Raw genomic sequence first — 26,199 nt, 5'->3', positions numbered from 1 at the left:
GAGCGCAGTGGAGAGGTAACATTTAACATTTTATTTTCACCCAGGGGCCTGCTACTGATCATAATATACCAGTTATTAAACAAACGCTTGTCAGCAGATTGACAAATATGTTTAGATATAAAATGTTATATTTAATTGTAAGACTTGATATAAGCTATGTAACTTTAGTAATTTGAATTGAATAGTTAAATGTGTACAAACCCTGTAAATAACTGACTTAAATCACTACTTTCACTATCACTAAAAAAGCGAGCAAAGCACCTCGGGAAATCTTATGGCAGGGGAGGTCACTGAGGATGGTAGCGGTGCATCCTCAGAATTCGGGGAAAAGGAGGACGCATTCGAAGGCTGCATTTTAAGCATCCTCAGAATTTTTGCCAAATGGAACAGCCTCCGTGCATCGTTGTGACGTCACTGGCCTTAAAATGTGTCCTTCGAAGGACGCAGCCTGCGAATTGAGACACAGCTTATGGTTCTGCCTATGCTGCGATGCGTCAGAGCATCCGCCATGTTAAATGTGGCAAATCTGCAGTCACTCAGTCACTTAAACAGTATCAGAGGGACTTTAATCTCAGAATATAGTTTGTATTCGTAATATTTTTATTTTTGTAATATTACAAGTTTATTTTCGGATCCCTTTAGCTTCATTCTCCTGAATTTATTCTCGTAAAGAATAAAAATTGTTAAAATAATCTAACCTGGCCCTATTACTCCAGGAGTGAAATAATTCTGCAAACTGTGACTATTCTGGAAACGTTCCCTCTTAATTCTCATAATATGACGTTTTTCTCATACCACTTTTACGTTTGTGTTTTTTGTTTGTTTGTTTTGTTTTTTACTTTATTGTCCTAGGTATTTTTTCTCATATTAGTAATTTTACCTCTTTAATACCCCAAAAGTCTGTTCCTAAAGTTTCATATCTGACATGGTTTTATGAAATAATGAAGACCACAATGAATATGCACATCTATGTATACAATAGTCTGTACTGTAGGCAAGCTAAAAACCTTGAAAAAGAATGCACATCTTTTTCCTAGTGTTACCACTCTGTATATAATGTCTATTTTTGGAACGTTGGCTGCGTGAACCACGTGACCACGTGTCGGCGAGTTTAAAGAGTGTCGCAACTCCCCTGGTTACGACACTGGCCAGCCTAGGGAGTTGGAGTTGATCGTGGACGTGGCAGAGGTTTTGAGAGGAAGATTGTGAGCAGAGTGAAAGTCGGTAGGAGTTGATTATTTCTGGCGGATTGCATAAACTGTACATTGAATGTAACTTTATGGCTTCCACATCAGGTGGAAATAGTGGAGAAGAGTCATCCCTTATCCCATGCAGTCGTACACCTATCTGGAATAACCCAGATATCCTACAAAATTACAAAATGATAAACTTTACATACTGGAAGAATAAAGGTATTAAATATCTGGAACATCTACTTGATGGAACCGAGTTCATCAATTTTGCTAAACTAAATATGCAATATGGCATTAGTAAAAATAAATTCTTGGAATATGAACAACTTAAATCTATAATTAAAAATAAATATAAGCATATTAATGGTGGTTTACAAATCCCAACTAATATATTAGAGTTCCTAGATTTAACCCCCCCCCCCCCAAACTACTGTCTAAATCATACAGGACACTGACTAAAATAGATGATTCGATATCTCTTCCTATTATGAAATGGGAAAAGGATTTATCAGGCACCTTTGAACAAAATTTCTGGGCTCAGATATGTCTAAGAACTTTCAAATTGACTAGAAACACCAACTTACAACTAATACAATACAAAATCCTTCACAGAGTACACTACACAGGACAAAGATTATTCAAGATGGGGTTGGCACAATCTAATATCTGTCCACACTGCATAGGCAATCCTCCTGATAATTATTTTCATGCGTTATGGTTATGCACACCAGTCCAGAGGTTCTGGATACAGATATGTAAGGACTTATCAAAGTGCTTGAGCTGTAAAATTACACCTTCCCCTCCAGTTTGCTTGCTCGGTAATTTTGAGGAAAGTCCTCTGAAAAAAGAAATAGTTTACATGGTTTTCACTGCATTATGTATCGCAAAGAAAACTATCCTCATGAATTGGAAAAGTAAAGAAAATCTCATTATCAATCAGTAAAGAGATCTTTTGTTGGATCATATTAATCTAGAGACAGCATCTGCTTCCACATCTGATTGGTCTCTTTGGGCTCCTCTGATCAACACCATCACTTAGTGGAATAGGGGGCGGTGGGTTGCTTCCTGCAGGGCGCAGTGGCTGGATGGAGGGGTTCCTGGGGCTCTGGGGGCACTTGGAGTAGGGCGCCTGGTGGATCCGACTCCGGGGTCTGTTGCCCCCATCTGGGAGGAGCTTGGGAGGCCTACGGGTGGCCTACAGCAGCCGCTTGCGGCGTTATTTGGGAGCTGGATGTTGACGGACGTGGGTTACTGACCTCGTAGCTGTGCTGCCGCTGGGTGGGGCCGGGGTGGGTCTGGGGGTCTGGGGTCCCTGGGGCGCGCCGCCCTCGGGCGGGGCCTCGGGGGTTCCGGTTCCGGGGGGTGTGCCGCTTTTGGTGTGGGCCGGCGGGCGCCCGGGTGTCCGCCCCTGCACGGGGCCTCGGGTGCGCTGGGGGGCCTCGGGGCCTGTTGAGCTGGTAAGGGGGCATGGTCATTAACATCTCAGGGCAGATGCTCTTCTCCTTCATTGGATAGGCACTCCGCTAGTGGGGGGAGGGGGAAGGAGGGGGAGTAGGGACCTACCCAGCCTGGATGTCTACTGTCGAATGTATGGTGAGTTGTTTGAACGTTAGTGTTGGGGAGGGATTAAATCTACGGGTGTGTGTGTGTGGGGGGGGGGGGGGGGGGACGTTCTGGTGGGCTTGTGTCCGGCCCCCTGTCCCGGTTCTGGTCCGTATCGTCTTCCGGTGCGGGTTTCGCTTGGGGTTTGGGATGGCTCGTGCGGGCTGGCTGGCCATGCCCCCCCCCCCTCTTATTTATTTATTATTATTATTATTTATTTATTTATTTATTTTTTTTGGGGGGGGGGGTAAAGCCAGTAGGCTTGGTGGGTGGGCTGGGGGGGTTGAGGTGTTGGTCCTGGTGGGTGGTTGGCTGGCGGGCCCTGCGGCCTCTCCCTGGCCCCCGGGCTACGGTGGTGCCGCTGGCGAGGCCCCCTTCTCTGGGTGGGGCTTTCGGGGAGCGGGGGTGCCTATTGGAGTCAGTAGGGGAGCTGGCTCCCTGGGATAGCTTCCCAGTCATTTGCTCCCCATCCCCGGACTCCTCCCTCTGCCTGCTCCATCACGCCGCCACACATGTAGGTCCTGGGGGAGAGGGCATTACTGGAGGTTGCCACTTTCTGGTGACGCCCCTCTCCCCAATTTTATCATGCATCTTAGACACTTTCACTCCAAACATTTTCACAACGCACACTCATGTAGGCCATGGTATGGGGGGGTGGGGGGAAGACGTCTAGGGGGTGGCTTATGTTGTGTGAGCCTCACCTCGGACGGCTCCCTTCACCTCCTCTCCCACTTAGACATTGAGGGTTCTGGGCAGTTGTCCGGAGGGGGTGCGCTGGCACCAGATTCATTCCGGAGGGGGGGGTGGGCTGTGCCATGCACCCTCTTCAGCGCTCTCAGTTTTTAAACGCACTTGAGAACAACATGCAACAACACAACATCTGAGCGGGCGTAGGGAGGATCGGGGTCTTCTGCTCACCCCCGTTCTCCGGTGGCAGCAAGGAGTCTGGGGCCTGGAGGAGGTGCGGGCCATTATGTCCGGGGTCTTGGCGGGGGTCTGCAATGGGTAGTCAGCGGCTTGCCAGGTCTGGGGCCGACGCCTCCGCTCCCCCCAGGAGGGGCGGGGGGCAGGGGTGGCCAGGGTAAGGTGGGGGAGGGAGGGGGTTTATTAGGTATTTAGGGGGTGAGGGGGGCTCTGGCTGGGTGGCTCGTACGGGTCGTGTTGGCCCGCCCTCTTTGGGGTGCCCGGTCCGGGGGGCGTCTGGTCTTTTTTTTCCTTCTCTTCAGGTATGGGTGTCGTCCGCTCCCTCTCCCAAGAACATCTGAAGCTAGGTGCGGAGCCCATCCCCCCACGTCCTGCCCTCCTCCGCTGCGTTGGCAGGCGCCTTGGCCCTCTGGCGCATTCTCTCTCTACTCTTTCCTTGGGGTGGGGGGGGGGGGTTGCAGTTATCCTGTGTCGGCCCCTCCTGGGCGCCCTGCTTTGGGGACCCCTTTGGGAGTCCGGGGTTATGGGTCCCCTGACTCCTGCCTCTGTGCTCGGGGAAGGCGGGCCTATGGTTCTCCACAACCACTATCAAGCTATTTCCTTCTGGATAATTTTCACCTAAAGTAGTGCACTCTCACAAACTCCCACAGGTGCTGGGTCCCAGGTATTAAATGTTCACTTATATACAGTAATCTTATACTTTATTTATTTATTTATTTATTTATTTATGTTCTTTCACTTTCTTTTTTCAAGTATCACATTACACATGTCAGCTTACATAATAATATATATGATTTAGCAATGGCATCTAGGTGTTATTTGATTGTATCTGTTGCTTTATGTCTGTTGGTTGTGCTGTTCTTTTTGCATCTCTCTTTCCAGGTGACGGAGCAGACGGAGAAGGTTTTATCATTCTCTCCCTTTTATCTCTTTCTTTCACCTCTACTCTTTTTTTTTCACTTCTTGTTCTTCCTTTACTCTCCCATTGTAATGTCCATATAATTTGAAATTCTCCTTGCAGGAATCACAATAAAGCTATTTACAAGCATAAATCAAGTAGAGCACTATGGCGAAAGCTGTTCGCTCTACTTGTAAAAGCAAAATCTGTCGAGCTCTATCTGGCATCAATTCCTATTGCCACATTGCTAGACAGGACACTGGGGGAAAAAAAGAGGAAATAGTGGAGAAGAAATGGAATGGATGATGTGTAGGTCCTCTAGGAGAAAGAGAGAAATTAGACAAAGACAGGAAAGAGATAGAAGTTGGTCAGATGGGAGTGAGGTTAGAGAGGAAAGAAGTAAAAAGACAAAAACAATCACAAGTCTGGAAAAACAAGTACAGGAAGAGCGAGGAAATTGGGAAGAAGAGTGGAAAGTCACAGTCGAGTTTAAACAAGAGGGAGGACATCTTCATCCGATAAAACTAACAAAAGCAATAGAGAAAGAAATTGGACGAATCAATTCGGCCAGGATAATGAACAACCGAAAGATATGAATTTTTGCTACTAGCAAAAAATAACAAGAACAGACTCTCAAAATGACAACCTTGGTAGGTGAAAGAGTCAAAACATTCATCCCTGGTGCAGCTGCAAGATAAAGAGGAGTGATTACAGGAGTTCCATTAGACATGACTGTTGAAGAAATCAAACAAGAAATAAAAGGAGGCAAAGTTATGGAAGTAACAAGGATAAAACACAAAAGAGACGGAGTTGTTAAAGACACAATGGCAATAATATTGCTGTTTGAGGATGTTGTACCGGAATCTGTACAGGATAAATAAATTTCAGGGTGAGAGAATACATTCCCAATCCAATAAGGTGTTTTGTTTGTCAGAGAATGGGTCATGTAGCAAAGGAGTGCAAAGGGAAAATAAGGTGTGCAAGATGTGGAGGGTCGCATGAGTATGGAAAGTGTGATAAAGACGCTAAAGTTAAATGTTGTAATTGTGGAGGAGAACATAGTGCAGCATATGGAGGGTGTATAGTACAAAGAGAAGCAAGGCAAGCACAAAGAATAAAAATAACAGAGAAGGTTTCATATGCTGAGGCATTAAGGAAAGTTAGAAAAGAAAGTACAAATAACTTAGGAAATAAAGAAATTAATCAAGGAGATTTAAATCAGGAAAATAATGATTCACAAAGAAAACAGAGGCAAATCATTGTTAGTTCAACAGCTGAACGTAATGCATGTAAGCACAAATGTAATGTAGATGAGAATACAATGATGGTCAAAAAAGATAATTTTGTGGCATTTATTTGTCACATTATTAATGTTACAGTGCAAATGAAAAAGAAAAGTGATAAAATCAAAACGATTATAAGCAGCAGGACGGTTTCTGGACATGAAAGAGATCCAAGCAGATCAAATTCATAAACTTCTGAGTTCAGCTGGAAATTATCAAGAAAAGGATTTAAAAAAAATGGTAATTCATATTCTACAATGGAATGCTAGAAGTCTCATAGTAAATGGTCAAGAACTTAAAAAATATGTACATGAATTAGAAACAGTTCCAGATGTTATTTGTATTCAGGAAACTTGGCTAAAACCATCTTTAGATTTTAAAATTCCAGGGTACAGTTCAGTCAGAAGAGATAGGAGTAACAATAGTAATGGAGGAGGTTGTGCAACTTTCATTAAAGATGGATTGGCATATAAAGAATATCAAGTCAGTATGAATGTGTAAGTGTGGAATTATATAATTTAGAAAAAAATTTGTAATATTAGGATTCTCAACTATTAAAATCTATGTAAAAGGTTAGAAAGTGAGGTGTTTAATAACATTTTAGGATCAATAACAAGAAAAGAAGTTTGGTGTGGGGATTTTAATGCACACAATAGCCTATGGGGAAGCAGACAGACGGACAATAATGGTAAAATAGTGGAAGAAATGATGGATGAAAGGTCACTGGTGTGTCTTAATAATGGACAGGGAACAAGAATTGATATACATAAAGGAACTATGTCATGTTTTGACCTAACATTAGTATCCAGTTCGATAGTAAGTTCTTGTGAATGGGGTGTGAGGGGAGAGTCTACAATAGGAAGTGATCACTTTCCTGTTAGCACAATCATTAAAGACAATTTATTTACACAAGATGAAATTAAAATAACAAGATGGTGCTTTAGTAAAGCAAAATGGCAAATGTTTAGAACAGTATGTGAGCAAACTAGTCATTTAGTGACATTAAGAGGAAATATAGATGAGTGCACTAAACAGGTAACGGATCATATACTAAATGCTGCAGAAATAAGCATTCCAAAAGCAATTATTAAAGGAAAAACAAAAATTGTGCCATGGTGGAATAAGGATTGTAGCAGAGTGATTAAAGAACGAAATAAAGCTTTTAAAACTCTACAGAAAAAATTGACAGGAGAAAATCTTATTAAATATAAGAAGAAAAGGGCAGAGACTCGTAAAATAATTAAAGAGGCTAAGAAGGAAACATGGAGAAATTATTGTTCATCTATAGGAGCAGAAGTTAAATTACAAAATGTTTGGTCAATGTTCAAGAAGATGGGTGGGAAAAGAAATCAAGTTTGAATTCCAGCATTGGTTAGCGGTCAAGAAGTAGTGGTGTTAAATAAAGATAAGGCAGACGTTTTGGGTGAGGCATTTGCAGCAGTGCATAGTGGGGAGCACCTAGGAAATATACATAGGAATCAAAAAGAACAAAAACTCAAAGAATTTAATGATATATACAAAAAGAAAGATAGATCTGTATCAGCATTAGATGAAGATATAAGCATGAATGAAATAAAAACAGTTATTAAAGATACTGGATATTCAGCTCCAGGAGATGATAATCTTTGTTATGCAATATTTAGAAGATTACCGGAAGCAACGTTAAAATTAATTCTACAACTTTTTAATAAAATTTGGAGAGAAGGTGAAGTTCCAAAGAAATGGAAAATTGCAATAATCCTCCCATTTAATAAACCAGGAAAAGATTCTTCAGACCCAAATTATTACAGACCAATAGCATTGACATCTCACTTATGTAAATGGATGGAGAAAATATTAGTAAAGAGATTAGGGTTTATTTTAGAGCAGAGGCAGATATTCAGTAATTATCAATGTGGATTTAGAACAGGAAGCTCTACAATGGATGCACTAGTGAGAAATACTAATGATATAGAAAAAGGATTAAAAATGAAGGAATTGATAATAGCAGTATTCTTTGATATAGAAAAAGCATATGATTCAATGTAGAGGGAAGGTTTACTGATTAAATTGGGAAATATGGGAATAGGTGGAAGAATGTATAATTGGATAGCAAGTTTCTTTGCAGATAGGAAAATTAGAGTTAAAGTTGGGGATAATTATTCAAGAGATTTTAAAGTAGAAAACGGCACTCCTCAAGGGAGTGTAATTAGTCCTGTTCTTTTTAATATTATGATTAATGATATATTCTTAAATATAGATAAAAGCATTAAATCAGCACTATATGCAGATGACGGAGCCATATGGATGAGGGGAAGGAATGTTTCGCACGTAATAAAAAATATAAAGAGAGTTGTAAATAAAATAGAAAAATGGTCATATGAATGGGGATTTAAATTGTCAGTAAGTAAATCTTGTTATATGATTTTCAGTAATAAAAGAAATATTGATATAGGAGAAATAAAATTATTTGATCAACCTATAAAAAGAGTAGAATTCAAATATTTAGGATTATGGTTAGATAGTTCATATACTTGGAAAATACATATTAAGCAATTAGAAACAAAATGCAAGAAAGTAATAAATCTCATGAAAGCTGTGGCTGGGAATGATAGGGGGGCTGATAAGCAATCACTATTGAATACTTACAGGGCACTTATGAGATCAGCAATAGATTATGGATGTATGGTATATGGAGCAGCAGCAAAATCATCATTACAAATAGTAGACAAATTACAATATAGGGCATTACGAATAGTTACTGGAGGAACTAAGACTACCCCTATTAATGCTCTTTTAGTAGAAGCTGGAGAAATTCCTTTGGAAATGAGACGGGTCAAAATATCACTTTCATACTGGATCAGAATTAAAAGTAGTAGTCAAGAAAACTTAGCAACAAGCATTATAAAGAACTGTTGGGAATATTCCAAATTTACAAGAAAGGGTTTTGGCTGGAATGTGAATAAATGGGCAAAAATATATGAGTTAGATAATAAGACATTCTCAAAAAATAATCCAATTAGTGCTGTGCCACCATGGTTGTTTCCAGAAACCAAAGTTGACCTTAAAATACATGAAATGATAAGAGGGAGGAAACATAATGAAGTCGGGGTTAAAACTAGCATATATATTAGACAATGGTATTATAGTTATTTAAAAATATACACAGATGGTTCAAAAAATTCAAAGGGAAATGTGGGAATAGGGATATACATTCCAGAGTTTAATATATGTAAATGTGAAAGATTAACAGACCTGTTATCGATATACACAGCAGAAATGGTTGCAATTATTCTTAGTTTACAGTGGGTGGAGGAGGTTAGACCGGATAGAGTGGTAATTTGTACAGATTCAAAAGCTGCAATAGAAAGTATTCATTCAGGAGGAAATAATAGGAAAGACCTTGTTTTAGAAATTTATCAGAGTTTATTTAGGTTATTTAGATATGGAATAGATGTTCAGTTCTGTTGGGTACCGGCACATGAAGGGGTGAAAGGAAATGAAAAAGCAGATAAGCTAGCTAAAAAGGCTTTAGGAAAGCAGAATGTAGTTGAGATAACATTTGGGAAAGGGGAAGGGAAATCAATAATTAAAAAGAAAGAAACAGAAATGTGGCAAAAAATATGGGATGAAGATGAGAAAGGAAGAAGATTATATAGGATTCAAAAATCTGTAATAATTAAAAATTATGGAGAAAGAAGCAGAAGAAAAGAGATAATTTTTACTAGATTAAGAACTGGACACACATATCTGAATGAGTTTTTGTATATACTAGGGAAGATAAATTATGATATATGTGAGGGTTGTGGAGGAAAAGAAAATGTAGATCATGTTCTGATGAAATGCATTAAATATGCAACGGAAAGAGAGAGGATGAGGAAAGTAATTATGGAAAATGGGAGAGAATGGAGTATTAAAGGAATATTAGGGCGAGATGGAGATATAGAGGAAAATATGGTAATTAATAAAGCATTGTTTTTATTTTTACATAACACAAAATTAAAAAAATAGAGTATAGTAGGTGGAACCATAGAGCTACACACTCATGTACAGTAGGTGGCGGTATGCACCTATAAGTTGTTTGCGATCCGCCAACAAAAGGAAAAGAAGAAGAAGATGGTTACGACCAGCGCCATAGAGATGAAAACTGACTGAGACCACTGACATAGACATCATATACGTAGACGCCCCATTGTATGCTGCCGGCTGCTGGGCTGACGTGCCTACAGGGCGGCCATCTTGGGTCAGACCACAGATCAGACATCTGCTGTCAAAATGAATAGGAGGCAGCTCAGATTTAATTTAAATTATATGTTCACAATGCTGGTGAGCTTTCAGACAGATTACACATATTTATTCAGAACAAAAACAATTTAAACTGAAGTCTAACGGGATGATATATATACTCACAGTTATATATTTTCAGTTACATATTAATATAATAAACACAAATTATACACACATCTCTCGCTCTCTCTCTCTCTATCTATACATATATATATATATATATATATATATATATATATATATATATATATATATATATATATATATATATATATCACTCCTATATATATATATATAGCACATATGTTTGTGCCGGAAAAAACTGTAACTGTAAAGTATAAGGATTAAATATCATAAAATCTTACTTGTGGAAGGTAATTCCCCGGGATCTGGTTTGTAATGCCCTTTTATTTCCGCACCCATAAGCCGAGCAAAAGTCGGGCATCCTGGGACGGAACTCTGGAAGTTTGCTGACTGTCAATATAAAATCGAAATTATGTATTAAGTTAGACAATCAATCTTTTAATTCAATCAATTGGTCCCATGTAGCCCCAAAAGGGGTGACGTCTTCAGTCAGCTAATTTATCTGGAAATCGGTTGCGAATTCACCGGATTCAGAGTGTCTGAAAACATAAAGCACCACTTACCTGAACTGACTTGTATTCTGTCTGACTGCCGCTTGGTCTGACCTAAGATGGCCGCTCTGTCGGCACGCCTCTCAACCGAGAACGCGGCGTCTACGTATTCATGTCTGTGTCCAGGACTGATTTTAGGCAGCCATAGCAAAGATGGGACCCAGCGCAACTACCTCAGGAGACGACAACATGTTTAAATCTAACGGGGGCCCCGTTAACCTGCCGAAACACTCCTACTGGCTAGACCTGTGGGTGTTCCTGCTTTTTGACATCGCTTTATTCCTCTTCGTGTATTTCATCGTCCCGTAAAGAGAGGTAAGCAGGAGGGAGCGCCGAAGTTTCTAGCGACGGGCGGCGGCTACGGAAGTTAAATTATTAAATTGGCAGGATTCAAGGAGACCGGCGACATGAAGCCTGTCTTCTATTTTCACACAATTCGGAACGTTTGCGAGTGAGTTTCGTTTAAGAAGCGTTCCTCTGCCTCAGCTTTTGTCTCGTATAAACATAGCGCCACAGGCGGCCATTGCGGACGGGCGGTAAGCCACAGCTACTGGGACGATGTGAAAGAGCAGTCACATAGAAGCAATGATGGACCCGCCCACAGCTTTGGGGTATTACTTGTCAAGACGATCTGAACATAATCAGTTTCTAAAGGTATTTAAATCTAATCTTAAATGTTAAAAAAAACACTACAGATTCCTAAACTAGAAAGACAAAAGAGAGAGATAAGCTTTATTGATCTCACAGTGGAGAAATTCACTTGTCCCATCGGCTCAATAGTCAAAAGTCAGAAGAAGGTGTCACAGTAGGTAAGTAGAATCAGTTAGATACAGTTATACAGCTAAAATGGAAGTTCTATGGAGGCCCCATCACTCAGGTTGAAATGTGGACTTTGACTAGAACATCACATCTTTACTCTTTTCTTTTTAAGTGTTTGAACCAAGGTTCATCTCAAGAATTAATCATCAGCTCAACTAGGGCTGCAAGATGGATTATCTGCCCAAGTATAGTATACGAGTATCCTACTCGTATACCGGTACTTTATTTGGTGATGCTTGTTTAAATGCATCTAAGATTGTCCATCCATCCATCCATTTTACGACACGCTTATCCCTGCGGGGCTCGCGAGAGTTGCTTGTGCCTATCGTCAGCTGTCAGTGGGCGAGAGGTGGGGTACACCCCGGACAGGTCTATTGCAGGGCAACACACAGACGGATCGAAAAACCACCCACGTTCTGCACATAAATATCTAATCAATTAAATAGATTGCCATTCTAATTCAGTCCTAGTTATAAACAAGTCTGTCAACTTTAAAACAACCATTCACGCACATCTAATGGCAATTTCATGAAACCAATTAACTTAACAGTCACATTATTTGGACTGTGGGAGGAAGCTGGAGTAAACCCACACATGCACAGGGAGAGCATACTGAAAGACCCAGGGTGGACTTGAACCTTGGACCTTCTTGCAGCAAGGTAGCAGTGCTACCCACTGTGCAGCCCATCTAAGAATGTTCTCAGCCAAAAATAACAGCTTCAGTCAGATGCAGGTTTTCAACAAAACGTTGGAAATATCTCTTTCTGGTATTTGGAAAGGCTACTCCCTATCTGAGGTCCATGTTTCCAATGAACGCTGTGTACTTGAGTATTTGTGAGCTACATTATTACATGCCGGTTGTTTTCTTGATATTGGAAGGGTTAGAACGTATCCTGTATCTTTAAAAAAATAAAAAAAAATTCATCAGCTCTCAAACGAGAATTCTGGGTCATACAGATGCAACTTTGCAATCAGCGTCGCACTGCCATGTTCTTTTCATAAAAATTAACAGACCTCAAATAGTCTGGAAATGGCCTGATAATTAGAGATGCACAACTGGCTGTGAACCAAAATGGAACTAGCTTTATGTTTCACCGTGGCCGATCTCAGACCAGATGATCAAAACTTTTATTCAATAATTAACTTCAAGTTAGTTTGTTTATACTGACAATTCACAACAAATATGGTGGATAGGGTTTGATTCGCTTCTCTGGAAGAAACTGTATTTTCTATTGAGGCTGAATATTCTGGCTGCCAGGAGTTCATCAGACAACAAGAAGCTGAACGTATTGGATCAAAGTTGCTGTTTTTTTCTCCTTTTCGGCAGTCTAGTTTGATTCGTCAGAAATTGAGGGTTAAAACTTGTAATACGTTACAGTAAATCTGAGGGGGGGGGGGGGTATTTTTCTTAAATATTACGTTTGACTCTGCTGTCATTTATTTCGATTCAAATCTTGATGGTAAAAATTGAGCACTTTTTATATTTTCAGTGTTGAAATTATTTACAATTTTAAAAAAAAAAGAAAAAAAAGAATGGGAATCATCTAAAATCTGTCGCCAAAACCTTGATTACTTTCTGCTCTTCCCAGATTGATGGGCAGTAACAGGTGCTTCTCTGGGGTCATTGCTTCGTGTTGCATTTAAACACCCTGTATTCTCCATATAGCAACAACAAGTCCTTATGAAGGTGTGATCACACCAAAGATCAGTTAATCAAGCAGTTTATTCAACAGCAACCTGCTACTACTTTCCCTCCTGAATCTTGTGGATGTAATACATTTTTCCACGCACAGCATTCCTGTTTTGGTGTTTGGCTCCAACCCATTTGTGCTTGTTTGTTCCAGGATCATCCCTCTGACCGGCCAGCCACCAAGGAGCGCCGCTCATACTCTTCTGTGAGAAGGCCAGCCCAGCTTTGACTGAATTTAACCGTGCGGCAGCTTCCCCCAGCTCGGTCTAAAGATGCACACGTTTTACGGGCGTGGCGTCCTGTCTTCATATCGGACTTCAGCCTAGAAGCTTTACACTAACTTGTATGGATTCCTGCTGTTGATGTCAGGGAGATGACAATTTCAAGTGCTTGTTTTACTGAGAACTTAAAACTCCTCAACTGACTTCCATCCTCAAGACTCAGAAAAAGTTTCTGAATGATTTAAGAAGCTTCGGTTATCATTGTAAATGTTATATAAACTCTGATTTTGTGTCTCCATCTTGTCTGAGATGAACAGATAACCTTCAGGAAATGTGGGGGTTGTCATGGTAAGCCAAAGGCTAAACTGGTGTTGAGGCCGATGATGATATGAGCAGAGAAACGTATTTGAACACCATATGAAACAATGTGTTTATGCGGTGCAACTCCACCTAAACTCTTGGCAATTTGCACATGGACGAGTCATGCACAAATAAAGTGTTCTTCCTCCCAGCTAAATGAAGTCCATTTCAGTTCTACATTTTGTTCTGTGTTCCAGTCGTACAGTCTTTCTATCCCGGGCAACTGGTGTTTATGAAAAAATATCTAACGATTATATTACCAAAATGTAATAAAACATCTTTAGTACATTATGTTATAACACCTTTTTACTACTTTTCTTTAAACACCTGCTACATGTACTTTTCAACTTCTTAACTGATCTTTTCTTTAACGCCAGTACTAGCACTAGTAGTATAAATTAGATATTACCTTACCAAAGCATTCTAGCTAGCTTCCAGCTGGCCAGCAGTGTGCAGCTACATATGGGGAAGGGTCTGCACTTTATGCCCCTAAAACTGACCACTGGTCTGCCACGTTCTTCAAAATATAAGCAACAATATGACGGGAACTAAGTAACCTGTCTTTGATAGCGTTATTATATAGCAAATACCGATAAGAGCTTAAGAAACAAACCTGCCTTGATTTAAATCTTGACCTCGAGAGAATGAGGCTTTTATTCTGAATTGTGGCGGCTTAATGTTTCAGGTGTAGGGAAAGCGGGACTCCTGCCTCTGTGCTCGTGGAAGGCGGGTCTTTGGTTCTCCACAACCACTATTGAGCTATTTCCTTCTGTATAATTTTCACCTAAACTAGTGCACTCTCACAAACTCCCACAAGTGCTGGGTCCCAGGTATTAAATGTTCACTTATATACAGAAAGCCTATAATTTATTTATTTTCTTTCACTTTCTTTTTTAAGGTATCACATTACACATGTCAGCTTAAATAATAATACATATGATTTAGCAATGGTATCAAGGTGTTCCTCGATTGTATCTGTTGCTTTATGTCTGTTGGTTGTGCTATTCTTTTTGTGTCTCTTTCCAGGTGATGGAGCAGACAGAGGACGTTTTATCATTCTCTTCCTTTTATCTCTTCTTTCTTTCACCTCTTTCTTTTTTTCTCTTCTTGTTCTTCCTTTACTCTTCCACTTTCCCATTGTAGTGTCCATATAATTTGAAATTCGCCCTGCAGGAATCACAATAAAGCTATTTACATGCACAAATCAAGCGGAGCATTATGGCGAAAGCTGTTTGCTCCACTTGTGAAAGCAAAATCTGTCGAGCTCTATTTGGCATTAAGACATCAATTATTATTGCCACATTGCTAGACAGGACACTGGGGACAAAAAAAAAAATACTGTCACTTCGGTAAAGTTAGAAAGATATTCACAGATTTGGCTTTTCCGGATCAATAACTCATCGGCGAATGATTTATTCTACAAAACAGACACCTCTCTGTAACCACAGCAAGGCAGACAGTGAGCTACAACCGTAGTTTCCTCAAAACGAGTCTCCCACCGCGCTGGGTGAATTACTGTCATGGTTTTTAAGTGTTTGGCCCACATGCAGATACAGTCGGAGACAAGAACACTTTTAAGATGTTTATTTAAAGCAGTGGTCCCCAATCCTGGTCCTCGAGGGCCGGTGTCCCTCCCTGCAGGTTTTACATGTGTCCCTGATCCAACACACCTGACTTACTAACCCCAGTGTGCTGTCAAGTTCTCCAGAGTCCTCCTAATGACCTCATTACTTGACTCAGGTGTGTTGAAGCAGAGTAACAAATAAAAGTTGCAAGACACCGGCCCTCGAGGACCAGGATTGGGGACCACTGATTTAAAGGCTCAGATAACGGAAAACACACAGTGTATGGCAAGAGCGAGGTCTGAACGTCAGTGCTGGAACGACTGTGGGAAGAAAAGAGGCAAACGTTACAAAGGATCGAACCAGGGGAAAACTCCAGAAGCCGCGCCGCATACCATTCAGTCGGGAAGAACTATCCGGGGAGAGTAAGTGACGAGGGAACTCTGTGAACGTAACTCACTGATGGAACCAGGTGGTTAGCGACTGGAGGGCTGACTGATGTTATGCTGGCGAGGGATCCGGAGCGCACCACAGCAAACGGCAGAAGTAGATGGAAGAACCGGAGTGAATGAGTGAACCAGATGAATCCAGGAAGAGGGATCTCACGCCCGGCTTGGTACCACCAAGGCAGTGTGAGGGGAGGTGCCAGAGCAAAATCTGAGCGGCAGGGATTCTGAAGAGCTGGTTCTTTGAGCACGACGCCAAAGTATTTTCAAATACGACAAACTGGAGAACTGGGGTCCGTTCTTCGTACGTCGCTAACTCAGTTAGCAGGATTTGATTGTTGACGATTTGGCATGATCTTGGATCGTTTGGTTCTTCGAAAGACATCCTGCACTTGTTGTCATAGCAACATGTGCGCCATCTTAAGCCTGCTCCAAAGCAGGCTTATTTCATGTAAACAAGATTAGATCACGGCTGTATAAGCGGAGGAGATAGGGAAGTCTGCCGTAGCCATGTCCATTTTTACGACTGCAACCTGTTGCGGAAGGTGCAAGAATAATTTGCTGAGTTTTTCGAATTAATCACGTATTGCGCAATAGACAGGATCCTTTAGCGCAGCGCGACAGTGTAATTGTAGAGAGATGTCTCTTGGTGGCTGTTATAAACAGACAAACACATCATTTAACAGTGGCTTTTAAAGAGGAAAAAGTGGTGTTGGAGCCATAAATATAAAATATTTAAGTGATTTGTATGATAGTTTGCTTTTTATTTTTATCATATTCAGTAAGAAGAGTTGTTCGGGCCATTTTATTGTGAAGTTTAGTTTTACTTTGAAAGGCTCGCTTCCTGTCGAGCCGTATATGGTATTAGAAAAAACTATGGATGGATTATCTAGACACGGAGCAATACAGTTTTACCGTGTAAACTGTGGATGACTTGGAAAAAAAATATTTTCATTTTTTATGGATAAAGATTTTTTTTTTTTAATTCCCAGTTTGCACGTGTCCTTTACTTCCCGTGTCTAAGGAATGACACTGAAATTTGGATCTCTTGACATGACAAGTGCCTTTTTAAAATAAAGTGTAATAATTAAAGGCTACCATTTTGTAGAATATTCTTGTATTTCACTTTTACTTGTCCCCATGTTCTAGTGGGTCCCGTGGAGGCTCTGATATAAAAGAACAAATAATATCAAATTATTAAAATGCAAAAATTCATGCTGTAGAATGTGATAGAAACATCTACCATGGACAGTATTTACGCATTAATTTGTCTGCTGCTTTTTGCCAGCCCTCTCTCCTGGCTTTAACAGATTTTGAGGTGTTTTAATTAATGACTCAAATTCGGCATAACCTTCCAAGCTCTTGTTCTGCTTGGGAGAAAAACTGTGGGGAGAGGTCCCAAGATGGCGGAGTGAGAGGTGGTGTTTTTGCAGGCTCTAGCATACAGTCTTTTTTTAGCCAAAATTTAACCTTGTTTTGTGCTTTAGCCCCTGTCTTAGAGCGCCTTGGGGTTTTTGTCCTTAGTTTAACAACTTTTTGAAACAAATTCAGCCTTCCTGTTGCTTTTTTCACCGTCTGTGAATTTGTATACGGAGGCAAGCATGTCTGACCACGACTACAGCCGGTCGGCTCTTCAAGAGGCTTGCGATGATGATGTTATTGAAGAAATGGAGTTGACTGGGGCCGCGACTGATCCTTCTTGTAAAGATCAAAAGGTAAACCGGGAGCATACACCTATTAAGAACAAAACTAAAAAGAAAATGAAGCTACAGGAGACTGAATGTAAGGAAGACACAGCGAACGCTATTCTTCGAGCGATAGGAGAGCTTAATACAAAGATGGATAATCAGACTGAAATTTTGAGAAGTATTGAAAAACGTATTGAAGCTAATACTGTCGCCATTGATGTAAATAAGAAAGCCATAGCAGAGCTTCAAGCTACGGTGAACCTTCTCAAAAAAGAAAACACAGCGCTGAGGATCTCCTGTGAGGACCATGCTCGTTACAAGAGACGCTGGAACCTGAGAGTGACTGGACTGCCTGAGAAAGATGATGAAAACATACGGAATTCCATCATCGGGATCCTCACGAGGATCATTCCTGTCTCCGTGGATAGGCTTCGGGATACGGTCGACACCGTTCACAGATTGGGGAAAAAAGCCGACGCCGCTTCGGCTAACAACCGTCCCAGAGCCGTCATCATCCAGTTCGGGTTACGAACCATGCGAGATGAGGTCTGGAAAAAATCCAAAGATGCTAACGTTTGTAAAGAAATGCACATCAGCTTCAGAGAGGACTTTTCCAAGGAGGACAGGATCGCCCGGGCTAAACTGTGGCCCCTGGTTCGGGAAGCCAGGAGCCGTGGCAAACGTGCCTATTTGAAGGAAGGTTTCGCTCTGATCGATAATCGAAGAGTGGACCCTGACTAAGTACTCCGCTGTGCCTCTTTACTGCCACTGGTATGGCATAATATGTTCGTATTTGTTTAAAGGGCTATTGCACTTTTCCTTATAATTGTTATTGGCTGTTATCTCATTCCTGCTCATCGTTCCTGAGCTTAGTTTTTGCACAACTACTGTGTTTATTTCATGTTGTCTTTACTTTCACTTAATGCTAGGGGGTTGAAAAATAATGTCAAACGTAAGGCTACTTTTCTTTATTGCAAAGAGCAAAAGGCAAATTGTTTTTTTCTGCAGGAAACTCATTCATCCAATGAGGAGGCTAAATTTTGGAAACTTCAATGGGGTGACCATATTTATTTCAGTCATGGTACTTCACATTCTGCTGGGGTTATGATTATGTTTCATAAATTCCCAGGTTCTTTGTTGGAGCATATCAGTGATACAAATGGCCACTGGGTAACTGTAATAGTGGAGATTGGTGGAAATAAGATAATTCTGGTGTGTGTATATGGATATAATATTAAAGCGACGAATAGTATATTTTTTGCTGACATCGGAGAAATGATAAAACAATGGAAAACAAAATATGCCACTGATCAGGTTGTTTTGGGTGGAGATTTCAATGTAACTCCAGATGGATCGATTGACCGTCTCCCCACCCGGGGGCAGCACCATATATACGACGATATTTTTGTAAACTTGACCTCTAATACAAATTTGACAGACTGCTGGAGGATTAGAAATCCTGATACCAGACAATACTCCTGGTTCAATCCTTCTGGAAATGGCCAGAGCTCTAGGCTAGATTACTGGTTAATCCCTCATAATATGTTAAATAATATTTCAAGCTGTGAAATCTCAGCCGCTCCTCTAACAGATCATTGTTCAGTCACCTTGCTTCTCTCCTTAAGTAAATCGAAACCACCTTCAAATTTAACTTGGAAATTTAATAGTAATCTACTGAATAATAAAAGGTTTTGTGCAGAAGTTCTGAAACTTCTTCAGGATATCTCAATAATGGATCTGTCGCCCTTAAATAAGTGGGAATGGTTCAAATTTAATGTCAGGACTACAGCGATAAAGACAGGCAAACTTGCTTCAAAACTGAGGAGACAGAAACAATCCCAACTTATTGGCAATATTAATTCTCTATGTTCAAACCCAGTTTTATCGTCTGAGGAGCTGAGTCAGCTCGATGTTTTCAAATCTCAACTAGATGATGTTTTTCTAGATAAAGCTAGGGGGGCTTTCATTCGCTCCAGGGCTCGGTGGATTGAAGACGGGGAAAAGAACTCTTCATATTTTTTCAATCTTGAGAAGCAGAGACAGTCCAAAAAGAAGATTCAGAAACTAATTATTAATGGTAATATCACTGAAGACCTGGATTTAATACATGCCACAGTTAAACATTTTTATAGCAATCTTTATTGTTCTAAGTATTCGGAATCCAACTGCCAGTCTTTTTTCGATGAAATTCAGGATTCTGTTGAAAAAATTAATCTTGATTTTAAAAATGTTATGGAAGATGACTTAAGAATTGAAGAGCTTGACGTAGCAATACAAAAAATGGCAAAGGGTAAATCTCCAGGCCTAGACGGGTTAACTACAGAATTTTATACTTTCTTTTGGAAAGATTTACGAAAACTATTATTTGAGGCCCTGCTGGAATGCATTTCAAACAATAATCTTTCTCCCACTATGAAGCGAGGTTTGATTACTCTGATCCCCAAAGCCAACAAAGATCCTTTATCACTGGACAATTGGAGACCGATCACTCTTTTATGTACAGACTACAAAATTTTAGCTCTTGTTTATGCCAATCGCTTAAACAGTGGATTAGGTTTGATTATTAATGAGTGCCAGTCAGCCTTTTTAAAGGGAAGAAATATCCATCATCATACTAGACTGATTTTTGATATGATTGATTATCGGAACTTTATTGATAGTGACAGTTTTATTTTATTTCTGGATTTCTTTAAGGCTTTTGACTCACTGGAACATTGCTTTATAATAAAAACCTTAAAATATTTTGGCTTTGGGGAAAACTTTTGTAACATAATTAGGTTATTTTACAGTGATATAAGTAGTTCAGTTTCCTTGGGAACAAGTATGACACCTAGTTTCTCTATGTCAAGAGGAATCAGACAGGGTTGCCCAATTTCACCTAAATTATTTATACTAACAACGCAAATGCTTACCTTACTAATTATGAAAAATTCAAATTTTCATGGAATCAAAGTTTTTGACAGGGAATTCAAAATAAGTCAATTTGCTGATGACACAACAATTTTTCTAAGAGATAAAACTATGGTAGACGTTGCGCTTAAATCCATTTCAAAGTTTTCCAAAGCGTCTGGTCTGTCTCTCAATATTAATAAATGCGAACTTTTGCCGATCCATTCCAGCTCTGAGGCGTCTCTTGCCTCTATTACAGTTAAGTCCGAAGTTAAATACCTGGGAATATTAATTTCGAAAAATGTTATTAGAAGAGAGGAGGAAAACATTGGTAGTTGCTTAAATGGCATGAAGAGATCTTTGAGTCATTGGTTAACGAGAGATCTGACTATTTTTGGACGAACTCTTTTATCCAAAGCTGAAGGAGTATCTAAATTAATTTATCCATGCCATTCTGCTTTTATTTCTGACAAAAATATTAGAAAAGCCAATTCAATAATCTTTCAATTTATCTGGAGGAATAAAACTCACTATCTACGACGATCACATCTCGTTAAAGATTATGATAAAGGTGGTATTAGAGCTTTAGATTTTGAGGCTTTGGTTGGTTCATTTAGGATAAATTGGCTAAAGACCTTTTTGTCTCATTCCAATTCAATGTGGTTTCATATTCCTAAATCTATATTTAAAAAGCTTGGTGGCTTGGATTTCTTGCTTAAATGTGATTTTGAATTAACCAAAATTAACATTTCGCTGTCTAACTTTCATAAACAAGTTTTACATTTTTGGAAGATGATATTTACTCACAACTTTACCCCTCATGGATCCGTAGTGTGGAATAACAGATCAAAATTAATAAATAGAAAATCTATTTTTAAAACTGACTGGTATGAAAACGGTATTTTGTTTGTAACTGATTTAATGGACAGCAATGGTGTTTTGCTAAATCATAGAGATTTTACCAACAAATTTAATCTGTACTGTACTTGTAATGAATATCTAAAAGTATGCAAAGCTATTCCTGTCGCTCTGATCCATCTCATCCAAAACACCTTAACATATTCAAATGTTAATCCATCTTTACCCAAATTGAAAATCGGAGAATATTGTGTGACTGATAAAAAATGTAATAATGCGATGCTTGTGACTGCCTTCAAATCCAAATTATTTAATGATTACTCTAACAGTTTTTTGAAAACAACCAATTTGCCTATATTTGAGAAGGCGTTCTCTAAGTATGTTAAATGGCCGGTTTCACCAAAGGTTAAAGAGACTCATTTTAAAATCTCTCACAATATTTACCCAGTGGCAGAATTTTTGCACAAAAGATTTAAATTTGACTTAACATGCTGTGCCTTTTGTGAATCTCCGGATGAATCCCTTAATCATCTCTTTTTTTCCTGTCCTTTTTCCTTTAAACTATGGAGAGACATTAAAAATTGGTTGTCCCTTAAAATTGAGGACATCCCAGAAATAACCATCACTCACATATTGTATTATGTTGATGACCTTGATAGTAAAATATCAGATATGGTTAATATTGTATTCCTTCTTGTCAAATATCATATACATTGCTGTAAATGGAGAGGTTCTACTCCTTGTTTTGATTTTTTTCTTAACCAATTTAAACTGTATTACACCTCACTGAAACATTTGAAATCTGTATCTGCCAAAAAAGTAACTGCCAGTATTTCTACATTTCTTTTGTTTTGAATCTTGCTCCATAATCTTTCATTGGCCTTATTGTTTATGTATCTGTTCTTATTGTTTAGACCCATTTTTTGAAAACGTTTTCTACCCATGTTGTAATGTTTGTACCTCAACGAGTCTTTGTACACTATTTGTTTGATATATTAATAATAAATTATACACCTGGCGTTCTTTGTTCATGCTGAACAGCCAATAGCAGCGCTGCTGATCAATGTTTCTACTATCGATACATTTCCCCTTTTAAACAAACGCATGAACGAGCAGTTGTCTCAGATAACTCAATCCAGCCATACTAATCGTAAACAACAGGTGTGTTCGAAGAACCCAATTAGACGGATCATGATTAGCCGGATGAAATCATCTTGGATGTCTCATTTGATCTCGGATGTTTTAAGCAACGTACGAAGAACGGACCCCAGGAGACAAAGTTAGTCCATAAACGAGGTTTCAAAATACTCACAGGTAGTGATGGGTCCGGCAACACCGATGCGTCGGTGCATGCGTCGAGCTCGTAGAGCAAAACCCGTGTCCATAGACATCATATACGTAGACGCGTCGTTGGGCGCAAGGTCGCACGTCAACGTCACCGCCATATTGTATGTGGCAGAAAAAGTTAAGTTCTGTTGTAGTGAACGTGAATCAGAGAAGATGCATCATTCCTGTGCTGCATGGATATTTATTCTGGCTGATTTCACTACTCGTATCTGCCTTCTATAAACTAAGGCTGCACCATGTTGCAAAACTGGACACACTAAAGCTGCAGAGTGGCAACACACAACACAGGATATATATATATATATATATATATATATATATATATATATATATATATATATATATATATATATATATATATATATATTCAGAGGATTGAATTCCATCCTCTCTCAAGGTTGTATTATATATTAATAATAACTAACAAATTTTATATTACACATTATATTAACCCATTCATTGATGAATAACACAAGCACTTTCCAATTGCTTTAAAATGTTCCAGATATACTTTAAAGAGGCAGAAGCTGTTATTGCTTAGGTTGTTTTTTCTCTCGTAAAGAGAATTGTTCTTTAGAGACTGATGAAACTACTTTCTATAAATGCCAGAGGACTACGTAACATTGTTAAAAGAAAAGCTGTTTTTATTTTTTGTAAGGACTACGATGCTGATATTCTTTTCATCCAAGAGACTCATTCATGCAAAGAGGACGAAAAGTTATGGAAGAGTCAATGGGGAGAGGACATCTGGCTGACTCACGGATCCAATCGCTCAGCGGGGGTTGCTATTCTCACTCATAAATTTAAAGGGAAGGTCGTTAATACTGTTAGGGATACCAATGGTCACTGGATTATTACTATTACCTGTTTGGAGGATGCTTTTTTTGTTTTAGGCAACATCTATGGGTACTGCTCACTCTCACAAAATTCAAGACTATTGGAGGAACTGGACTCGATGTTAAATGAGTTGATGTCTAAATATCCTGCAGCTAAGGTAATTTTGGGCGGTGGCTTTAATATGGTTATGAATAACCAATTAGGCAGATGCCCACCAAAACTAGCTCCAACCTCAAAAAAACTAAATGACTTTACAAAAAGACTTGATCTCATTGATATATGGAGGGAAAAAATACATTATTAAAAACATTTACTTGGAGTAATAGAAACCATACGTTACAATCCAGGATAGATTTATGGTTGATCTCGGCTGACTTAGAGCCCTCCATTAAGTCATGCACTGTTTCTCTGGCTGTTTTGACAGACCATAAGGCCATTTCTTTATCTATTCAGATCAGCAAGGAACAAAGGGGGGAATTTTCTAGTGGTTATTGGAAATTATATAATTCTCTACTGTCTCATGAGGAACTAAAAATGCAAATAGAACTCCTTATCTCAGAACAATGGGAAGCTGCAAGAAAAGGGAATCATTTTGGGACTTTGTGGAACTTCTCAAATATAAAATTAGAAGCGTCTGCTCGGGTTATGGCAAGATAGTGGCACACAAAAAGAGGATTGTAACATACACGCTAATCAACAATATTAACATGCTTACTGAAAAAGAACAGCTGAGCCAATAAGATAATAATGCCTTATTAGACTTACAAAACCAACTAGACGTTTTATATGAAAACAAAGCAAAAGGAGCTTTTATAAGGTCACGTAGGAACTGGATAGAACAGGGAGAGAAAAACAGCAGAAATTTCTCTTCCATGGAAAAAAAGACGACAAGAAATCAATGCTATAAGAAAACTTAAAATTGGGGAAAAAATTAGCGAGGACAGTAAAGTCATTTCAAACTATATATCGGCTTTCTATGAAAAACTTTACTCACAAGACAATAATCTCAAAGACCCAAATGACATCTTTAGCCTTATCAACCCACCTAACTATATAGATGAAGAATATAATCATATCTGTTGTCAGAACATAACTCTTGAAGAGATTAATTGGGCAATAACTCAATTAAAGAACAATAAATCACTAGGCTGTGATGGTCTGACTTCCGAGATGTATAAATGCTTCTCTGAGTCATTAGGTCATTGGCCGTCTTCAAAGAATCTCTGGACAGAGGGGAGCTTCCTCCCTCTCTGAGGCAGGGCGTCATAACACTTATTCCAAAACCTCACAAAGACTCTCTATTAATTGAAAACTGGCGACCCATTACTTTGCTAAATAATGACTATAAGATACTTGCATCTATCTTAGCAAAACGTCTCAAATCTAAATTACACACTTTAATTGACGATTGCCAATCTGGTTTCATGAAAGAGCATCACATAGCCAATAACATTCGCTTAGTGCTGGATCTAATAGAATACAAAGACTTTCGAAAAGATGAACACCTTATCTTATTCTTAGACTTTCAAAAAGCGTTTGACACGGTAAGCGACAAATTTATTATTGACTCCTTAAACTTCTTTAATTTTGGTCAGACTTTTATTAATGCTGTGAAAACTCTGTACATGGGAGGAAACAGCAGTATTAAATTGGCGAATGGAACCTCTCCTAGATTTTACATAAAGAAAGGTATCTGCCAAGGCTGCCCCACATCGCCTCTTTTATTTTTAATTGTAGCTCATATTCTATGTAACCTAATTCACAAGAGTCCATTCAAAGGAATTACACTAAATGAAAGAGAAATAAAGATATCACAGCTGGCTGACGACACAACCTTGTTTCTAAAAAAATAATCCCAAATAGGAGATGCACTGAAGGTTGTGAACAAATTCTCAAAAAGCTCAGGCTTGAATCTAAATCTATCAAAATGTGAGCTGTGTCAGGACTCAGCCAGCAGGGCCGTGCAGCTTGCTGCCGGTTCTGCTGCCTTTGCTTTCTCCACGGGTGTTCATGGTTGATGGGTGGGCGGAGCCCACACACCTGCGGGCGGTTGAGCAGCACCAGGCAGCACTATGAGAACAGTGTACAGACAGCGAGAGGATGCCAGAGTGTTACCGTCATGGTATGCAAGCCAGTCTCGGCCTCTAGCCAAAAGATCACATTTCGTGTAGCTAAAGCTTTTACTTCTGTGTCTCCCAGGTTCCTACTCGTGTCCTGACGTCCTCCTCTCGTGACAACACCCTTCAGGATCCCTCAATTATCCTCCTGTGTTGGCTTCCCTCATGGATTTCTCCTGGTTCCTCTCAAGTCGGTTCCCCTCCTCTGGACCCCAGCCTCCTTCGGACATAAACTGGTTCCTCCCGCTGATCTGGATCCCTGGATTCCTCGGTGCTGCTCGGACCCACTTCTGCCTCCGCTCTCTGGTCTCCCGGACACCTGTGGCTCCATCATCAGGCAAACGATGAGTCCACATCGCCTCCTCCCCGGTTTGGTTTCCCCGTTCAGTGGTAAGCTTACGTCCAGCAGCACATCTCCCGTTACCCCTCCTGTAGTTAACAGATCCTCTCTTTCTCCTAGATCAACCCGGTTCCCCGTCTTCCTGGTTCCCGCTCGAGCTCCCATCTGCAGAGGCAGATCTCTCCCCCCGTGTTTCTAACCCAAATAAACCTTTTACAAATCTA

The 26,199-nt window shown here is 39.8% G+C and overlaps 2 long non-coding RNA genes across 2 annotated transcripts; both read left to right on the top strand.

Moving 5' to 3' along the window:
* The first annotated feature begins 10,542 nt into the window (after positions 1 to 10,542).
* LOC105924992 lies at positions 10,543 to 14,048 on the top strand. The gene is made up of 2 exons (XR_001166121.3): positions 10,543 to 11,116; positions 13,465 to 14,048. It is a non-coding gene; the product is annotated as an uncharacterized LOC105924992 (long non-coding RNA).
* An 8,526-nt stretch (positions 14,049 to 22,574) lies between these two features.
* Positions 22,575 to 26,199, top strand: LOC110367799. Its single transcript, XR_002427718.2, has 3 exons — positions 22,575 to 22,613; positions 25,718 to 26,025; positions 26,096 to 26,199. It is a non-coding gene; the product is annotated as an uncharacterized LOC110367799 (long non-coding RNA).

The sequence above is a fragment of the Fundulus heteroclitus genome, unplaced genomic scaffold (genome assembly GCF_011125445.2).
Source record: "Fundulus heteroclitus isolate FHET01 unplaced genomic scaffold, MU-UCD_Fhet_4.1 scaffold_252, whole genome shotgun sequence".
Taxonomy (NCBI): domain Eukaryota; kingdom Metazoa; phylum Chordata; class Actinopteri; order Cyprinodontiformes; family Fundulidae; genus Fundulus; species Fundulus heteroclitus.
Note: the sequence above shows the minus strand (reverse complement) of the source record. Positions and strands in the feature narration are given on the sequence as shown.